Raw genomic sequence first — 9480 nt, forward strand, 5'->3', positions numbered from 1 at the left:
TGGAATTTGCAGTAAATTCACTGCAGCACAAGTGAAACCATGAAAAATTTTATTGTCTTAAGAAGCTGAACGTAAGTCATTGCTTTTCATCAAAATACTATCTGGCATTTAAGTACAAAAGAAGAAAGTTTATTTGTAAACAGCCTGCATAGTAGATTCAGTTAGAATATTTACATTAGTATAAATCAATTTTTAAGTATACAAATTAGAGCAGAAGTATTTTCAATCAAAACGGAGCACTTTAAAAATGTTTGGCTGTAGCAATAGTATTGAGAAAAATATGCTAAATAATGTGCTCCACAGAAAAATAAAGATTTTAGGAAGTCAAAAAACCCAATTTTTTTCTTGATTCCACTTATTTTGAAAATAGAATGCTGACTATTTCTAATAAGGATAATCTTCTGTTGCAAGAGACCCTTAAAACAGAATCTGTTATGCAAAATTGAAAAACACCAGTGTATTCAGTAAGGGTTTAGTAGTTTGTCAAACACAACATTTTAGGTATATAATTGTTCTTTTCTGTCACTATCTTATCTAAAACATGCTAACCACATATTTTTACACTAACATAGAATAAAGTATGACTGTTTTTTTGGAGCTGTATTACAATAAGTGATTGTTTTATGTAGATAGACATTTCTTTCTTCTTGGTATTGAAATGTTTCTGCTTTGTAGCTTGCCACCATTTGACTGAGCACCTTTTCCTTGTGAGGGCAAACATGTTTCAGTGCCTGTTTTGCTTTGTTTAACCTAATAGTTAACTTTATTCCTATGCCTACATGAATACTAACACTGTAACAAAAATCATTTTAATAGTCCTGTGAAGCAGACCACATAAACCAAGAGCACTTATTTTCAGCAAAGGCCTGTGCTAATTTTTTATTAAGAGATACATTAAATATTGATACATCCAACCTCTGATTGAACCTTCAGAGTTGTCACATATAGGGGTAGCTGAAGATTTATTATGCAATATAAAATTAGGCATATACAATAAGTTTCATTATAAATGACCTTTGCAGAATGGATATTGCTACAGAGAGTAGGTTCTTTTTTTGCACAACAGTAAAGGGATTCAAAAAAGAAAATACGAAAACAAAGAAGTTGGAAATCCTAAAATGAAAAATATTCTCAAAGAAAACCCAAAATTGTTTCCTAATGAGAAAACATATTCTAGAAAGTCTGCCTTCCAGTGATGGAAAAATCAAACTATGGTAGATGAAAGACAAACATATTTTAGCAATACTTTTTTGATATGTTACAGGTAGGAATACTACAAAATGATGAGATGATAACTCTTAGCAACTTAGATATTTATAATATATCAAGAAATGCTTGTAAAGATTTATTAAAAGGCTCACTACAAAAAGATTTCTCTTGTGTATATAATGTGTAAGTTAATGGAACAGTAAGGTGCCTTGGTAGAAGTAAACATAAATTAAGTATTAAGGAATGATATGTAATGATGGAAAGGTTAACCTATTTGTAGTGTGTTTAGAACATTACTTATTCTTATCTTTGTCTTTGCTGTTGCTCTAAATACACAGCAAAAAGACCAAAAGATAATTGCTCATCAGCACAGGCAGCCTTCAGCAGACAATCAGAATGTGCTTACAGCTGAAGAAGCTCACTGGTGTAATGCCTTTCTCACTTTTAAATCTGATTTCACAGAAGTTGAAAGGAAGGTGTGTCAAAACTTCAATACAGCTCAGCCACAGAATAGGAGAGACAAAAGATCTCATAACAAAGCTTTCAGATGCAACGTGCAAAGTATTTTGAAAAAGATGCTGTGTGTGAAGCCTAAATAAATTTTAATTTTATTTATTTTTGATGGTGGAATATGCATTAATTACACTGGACTATATTTATATCTGGTGGGAAAAAAATCCCTAAGTAAAACCACAACTTCTTTTTCCTGATAAGTTCACTGCAAAAATTTCATATTATTTCATATTACTTTTATGAACTATTGCTTTGAATTTTAAAGGAAGAGATGGCATTGTGTAATTCATGTTTATACTGAGTAAAATTAATTGACTTGGCTGTAGACTTTGTTTACTTTTAAAGCACAGAAAGTGTGGTAGTAAGTGAGAATGGCGTTTCTCTCCTTTTAAAATCAAACTTGTTTTCAAATAGATCAACAAAGTTGCCAGAATTTTATTACAAAATATTTAGAATAATTTATTTAGACCAGAGTACATAAAATTAAAAATACAATTAAAAATGTCAAACTGCGATGATTTTACAAAATAGAGTTAGTATAGGTTCCTTTCCTTCTGTAAATTGGTAATTTTGAAGGCATTGATAATGCCTTCACAGTAAGTAGTGAACAAATGAAGTATCACTGGAATTCTGGATGGTGCTGTCTACAGTCTTTGACAATCTTATGCCCAAGACTTCGACCATATCAAGACAAGATAGTGGCAGATTTTCTAAATAATGCTCATTATATATAGTGCAATATAATGCACTACTGCTACCTGAGGTGCATTTGGTTAAGGCATAGAAACTTCTCTGGAAGGTTGTAAATTTTTTTAAATTTAATAAAAAATATAAAATGCAACTGCTTGTTGCATTCTGACAACTAGATAAATGGAATAAATGTTCTAAATACTAAAGAAAACCTAATAATTTTTAACTGGGTACCAATATCAACAGAAACTAGAAAATTAGGAAAAAACCCAGTTTTAATAAATAAAACCCATAGAGCCTAGAATCATTGAATCAATGACCTCTTGTCTTCAGTACATGTAGTATGGATAGACTGGACCATCCAAGGTTATCAACTTCTGGGTAACTGTTTCATTGAGGAGACAGGGAAAAAGAAGTCACCTGAGCGCATACCTCTTCAGGGTGATTCTTAACTTAGATTGTTTTTTTCTGCATAGTGTCTATGTAGTATAATCTGGACCATAATGTCTCCAAATTTTCAATTGCTGTAAAGAATTAAAATTGTGAACAGTGTAAATTTACTAACTTCAGTTTTCAGCTGGCCACTTCAAAACTTAATTTTTTTTGCAGCTGACCAAAATATTATGGTTTTGGGTGTGTTTTTTTAGTTTGGTTTGGTTTTCTTTTTTGTTTTTTTTTTTTTTTGTTTTTTTAACATATTTGTAACGTTTCTACAGTGTTGCAATATGAGAGCTGCAGCTACACATAAGCATCTGGAGCAACAATTTCTTGTCTTCCAGATGGGCTCTGGATACACGTTGAGAGAAATTGAATGGCTTAACTGAATCATGGCAGCAACTACCACTGTCAAAGGCAGCACTGTCAACAGTATGCCCTACTTTACATTTGGAATAGAGCAGTCATTTAAGTTCTTTCTACATGTACTGCTGTAGGAATAATAAGTGGTTATGCCTCTTGGATATATGAGAAGCATCTACTTTTTGTTTCTCTCTGGCAAATCTGTTTTACTCTATGGTCACTCAAATATATAAATGGCACCAAAACATTATTTTCCATTTTAAGATATCAGGATCAACAGATCAGGTTAAAAAAAGAAATAAGAGATACCAGCTGAGTCAACTCTGCCTTATAATAGAGAGTTTAGTGTCGTGAATTGCTCTTTTCTTCAATATCCTGCCACATGCCAAGTGGTATTTTCTCCTCTGATTTTTTATTTTTTTGGTATGGTCTGAGTAGTGGCAGCCAAGGAGAGTGTTGGGAAACAGTCCTTTCAAAGTATGATGCAAGAATCACAGAATGGGTAAGGTTGTAAAGGACCACAGTGGTTATCTGGCCCAGCCTCCCTGCTCAAGCATGATCACCCCAGAGCAAAGGGCACAAGTTTGTGTCTAGATGGTTCTTAAATATCTCCAGTGGGGGAGACTCCACACTCTCTCTGGACAATTTGTTCCAGTGCTGGATCACCTACACAGTAAATATGTTCTTCCTCATATTCTGGTGAAACTTCTGTGCCTCAGTTTCTGCCATTGCCTCTTGTCCTATTGCTTGAATCACTGAGCAGAGTTTGGCTCCATCTTCTTGACATCCCCACATTAGATACTTATAGATGTTGATGAAGTCTCCTCTCAGTCATCTCCTTTCGATTGTTTTGTAAATTTTACTGCTATATGAAACGTACATGTAATATCCTACAGGTATCATAATTAAAGGTACATTACTGCATGTAACAATACAGGAGTCTGAAAGTTGCACAACTTGTGGATTATTATTTTTTGCATCTCAAAGACTGATTCATGATCTTCTTGTAGTGTTGTAGAACTTTGTCTTTTGGCTTTGAAATATGAATTTGGTGGCAAAGGAATTAATATCTTGTGATATAGTCTCTCAAGTGAGACTTTTCTTGTTTTGAAATAGGAAGCTTTTATTCTGTCCTTACTTTTATCTTGGTTTTTACTCCCCTTATGTACCTGTATACTAAATGGAGAAGGGAAGATAGAGTGGCTGTAAGGATTGTGCACAAAACAAAAGTTCCCTATATATTTGTGGGAAGAAAATTACCCCATCACTGCAATAGAGCTGAAAAGTCATTGCCAAACTCTAGGTGACAGTCTTAATACAAGTGTAGTCATAGATCTATGTTCATAAACATTTCTCAGCAGTGTCCCATCTTCCTACCAGGAAAAAAGTGGCATATTCTTGTCCTTCCATGAGTAGAAAAAAAAGAAAATTTTGAGGGTATTAGGGCTGCAAAGCATTTTACCAAATGCAAAGCATGTTACCAAATTCACTTGCTCCATGATGGACTTGACAGATTGTCAATCAAGGTCAAGATATGAATATAAATATTTTTGCTTTTCTGCATCCTCATCAAGAAGAAAATGGCAGCTATAATTCCTAGCTTTTATATAGTCTTTCTCCTCTGTCAGGTTTGTTTGTTGTTTTTTTTTATCCATCCTCCCATTTAAAACCTTCCATCATCAATGTTATGGCTATTACATATTGCAGACAAAATGGATGTATGTGAAGAATGATATCAGAAATGCCCATACTTCTTCAATACTGCGCCTATTCTTGGACTTTTTGATTTACTCTTTTTGGACTCTTTGCTTTAGAAGGAAGAAGAGAATGATGGAGGCCTGGCTCAGTTTCAGTCAGCTAATTTAGTAACTAGGATGAAGAGGAGTCCATAATTCTAAAGTTTTCCTTTTTCTTTCAGTTTTTTCCTTTCCTTTTGAAGTGTTAAAATTGCAACAAAATTGCCTCAATGGCAGCTGTAATCCCTCGACACCAAGATTCTGGAAACACACCTTGTGGATTTGGGATTTAGGAAGATTAGACTTCTTTTACTTTTTGTAACTATTTCAGAATCCTCAAAAAAGGATGAGAGAATAGCATGGAAGCTACTTCAATGTGGCATCCCACAGTCTTTTTTTACTTTCTTAGAAAGTTATACAGCAGATCACCCTTTATTTCTCTCAGATGTGTTTATTTGGGCTAGTATATATTTGAGAAAAGTGACCATTGGCATTTACAGAGATTTTATTTAGTTCTCCTCAAATGTACTTCAACAGTTAATAATCTCTTGAAGGAGTCTATTCTAATTGATTTATTTATTTATGTATTTTGTAAAAGTCTTGGGTTTTATTGGTTTGGGGTTTTTTGTGAGAAAAAAAAATTGAATAGACTGATTCACTCAATACAGGGGAAGCTGCTGCAGCAGGTGTTCCCAGACCTAGGCAGCAACAAGACTGAGCACATATTTTCAATAGGCACCTGAGCACACGTACACACTGTGCATACACATGTACAAGTGGCTGGCCACACAGATCAATGAAGACAGAAAACACTGCACTCAGTCAAACACAAATAGCACCAAATGCCTTATCCTGTTTCTTTCTCTGACTGGCCAGGATCAAAGGCAATTAGTGGCAATTATATAAACAAATATATATATAGCGTGGATCCCTCCAGTAACAGGACCTTGCACATTGCCTGTGTAATCATGGTATAGGTGGAAATATGCTCTATCACACAGTTTTATACAACTCTTGTCTTTTTCACAAAATATGAATAAATGATATGTTAATTCCTTGCTCTTGCTAAACAAAAGGATATACAATGTGGAATATGGGTTCCTATAAGATACAACACTTCTTTCAGTGATGCACTTATTGTGCTGGTTATGTTGTTCGCTTGTTTAGTTTTAGAAAGAGGAACTGACCAGGTCTGGACTTCAAAAGGAGCTTTTTTATCTGTTAGTCAAGTTAATGATTGCAACATTCTTGAGCTCTTTTGGAAAGTCCAGTCTGCAATTTGAGATTTCCAGGGGCATATATTTTACATGGATCACCTCAGTGTTATTATTTCTATGTTGATTTCTGATGGGATCGTCAATAGTCCAAGTTTATGTATGGACTTTGTCTTTTAAGTTTCTTTCCAATATCTCTCTTTTCACAAAGTGTATCAGTCTCTGAAGAAAGCACAGATTCTGTTGACACATCTTTCTCTTGATAAATATTCAAATTTTGAATCTGTACTTTCATAGAAAATGGAGATTTGTTGAATGAATTTCATGATGCGTCCTTTCCTAGTTCCTGGAAGAATCTGTTTTATTTGTTGTCTAACCACCCCAGCAAAATAGCTCCCATTCTTCTTAGAACCAATAGTCTATATATCTTTAATATTTCATGCTCATCTTTGCTTTGGTTGTCTCCAAGTATGATTACAGTCAGTGTACTTTTTTGCCTAGTAGCAGATCACTATTTTCCACACTGTTGGATTTCTCAGCTGTGATCATGAAATCAGCTCAATGTTTATGAGAAATGATCCTTCACTTACTGTGGCTTCCTAGAAAAATGATGTCCTGAGTGTGTGTAGTGGAATGGCAAGGTTATTTAGAAGAGAACTTCCTCCTGAATATTGAGCATCTCAATATTTTAGAGCCTTACTTTTGCATTTCAGGCAAAATGTTCTAATTTCATATCCAAAATTGTCACATACAATCAATGATAGCAAACTAAGTAACCCTTTACAAAATCACTGCTGGTGTAGAGTTCATTAAAAAACTGACCGTGGGAGTTCTGCTCCATAGTGATTTTGGTGATCTTACAGATCTACTTGCTTCCCAGCATGAAGAGAAGGCATTAGTTGTGCTTCCATTTGCATGAGCATATGGTTTTTTTGGGAGGACATTCCTTATTCCATCATCATATCAGTATATGTGTTTCCACTGAGATGAGTCATTCTGGTTAAGACAGAAAAGTAATCTGACTGCTTTGCTGTGGCTGACATAGCATAACATCCTGGGATTGCAGTTGTGGTTTGGTTTCAGTTCTCCTTCAAAGTCTTCCAGCATTTCTATGATTTTATTTCCATGGCTGAAGTAAAACTGAAACAATGACAAATCATACTGAACAAGGAAGCAAGGCTTTGGGTGTTTTCTTCTGCAAGCACTGCAGTGGAAAAACTTCTCAGATCTCTAGTGATAGGTCATATTTATGGAAATGTGTAGACTTTTCCACTTGAAGAATTGAAACTACTACTAAGTAATATCTTTATCCCTGTTTACCAGGATTAATTTCTTGTAACTTGTTTAGTTATTTGATTTTGTTAAATTGATTCTAACCCTGTTTACCCTGTCTGTTGGATTTTGGCCTTTACCTCAAGTACATACCAGGAGCTAATCTTGAATTTAGGTTATGTTTTAGCTACTGTTACTTTATAATAATTGTGTGTATACATAAGGGCACCGATATAAGGTCTGTTCCAAAAGAATCTTCTACTGTGAATTGAGGTCCAAGAGTTAAACTTCTGGAGTCTGAAGTACTAAAAATGTACACTATTAATATTAAATAGGTGTTTAATTTTGTGGTTTAGCCCTGTGAAGAATGAAGGATTTTCCATAAGTTGCACTGATTAATGCAAAAAAACTACCACATTTCCTGCATTTTTGTTTAGCTTCACCACATTCTTAAGTGATGACAATATGTATGTCAAATATTTCCAGGGTGGAGTAAGCCACTTTTCCTCTACCTAAGGCATTCAAAGGGAACATATGTGCAAAGAGAGTGAGTTAATTTTGTAAGTCATTGATGACAGCATAACCACTGACTAGCATAACAAAACAGAGCAACAAGTCAATTATATGTTGTCATCACTAATGTGTGAAAATACCTTCTTAATTCTCCCTCCTCCACCAGGACCATGTTCTTATTTACAGCGCAGAAGATTTACTCTATAATTCAATTTGTCACTTCAGGGAATTTGTTAGAAAAAAGTAAACAGAGACAGACATTTGACATTGTCCAGAATGTGAAATAGACCTTTTTTTCATTTTACAGGAGCAAATCTTTTGTATGTACATTTTGAAGCTAGAGTGGATAAAAATTTTAGGTGATCTTACGACAAGGAAAACAAGACTTTTTGATTCAGTTTCAGCTGATTTTCAGTTTCTGTCATCAAGAAATTGGACACTAGTGATACCCACAAATGAGTGAAGTTTACGAAGAGCAAACTGTAATTATATTAAATATTTATAGTGTGGTGACTGGATGGCTACCACTGGTTATACAATACAGAACCTTTAACCTTTGAGTGACCAGTTCCAGTCTGACCTCAGGCTGTTATGACTGAAGGCTGCTGCCACGTGACACTTTATCGGCGGCATGTGTGAAATGTGTATCTGCACTTAGTCTAACTTCGGGAGAGTAGGTGGTGTTCCCTCTGGGGCAGGATTCAGTCATGTCAGCAGGAGAGTGCAGGGAACATTGCTTTGAAGCAGCTATGCTTTTACTCCCCTGAATCAGATACATGAGAATCCACATGCAATAATTTGCTTTTCTTTACATGTGTATGACACAGTGAATCTACACATGTTACTGCTTTAAAATTTATTAACATCACATACGCACTGGGTATTTTTTCTTTACGGATATGATTTTATTTAAATTTAAATTCTGTAAATTGACATGCCAGATAGTATGTGTAGAGATATGAATGTTGGTGTCTGGATAACCTATATCCAGCAATAGCAAGAACATATCTAGATGTTTGTATGAGCATACATAAGAGAAGTTCACAATAGGTAATTGTTTAACTTTTAATCTGCTGCTTTTAATAATGAACTGCTCCTTCATATTGGAAAAAAAAAACCTACTTCTTAAAAAGGAAAATGTAAAAAGAACATTTTGAATACAATGTTTTTTGCTGGTAAAGTCATAGTAAGAGTCAAATTTTTTAAAGTTTAACTACAGTAGGAAGTATTGAAGTACTTTGTGAGTTTTAACCATTTTATGCAAACCATTCCTTATCATCAAAGGGTTATCTTCTGACATTGCACAGGGATAGAACTATACAGTAAATAATGAATTGTGAGATGCAGCCAGGCTTGCAGAAAATAACTATTTGAGGGATGGTGCATGAACAGAAAGCTGTAATTTTGACAGGTGGCAAGGTGTCGTGTCACCAAGCCCTTCTAAAGCCTCATATCTCATACCTATTGATTAATGGCTCTAATTAAGGAATGAAATCAAGCATGTGAAGACAGGGGATCGCTTTAGGTCCTTGTTT

This window comes from Molothrus aeneus, chromosome 1 (assembly GCF_037042795.1).
Source record: "Molothrus aeneus isolate 106 chromosome 1, BPBGC_Maene_1.0, whole genome shotgun sequence".
Lineage (NCBI taxonomy): Eukaryota > Metazoa > Chordata > Aves > Passeriformes > Icteridae > Molothrus > Molothrus aeneus.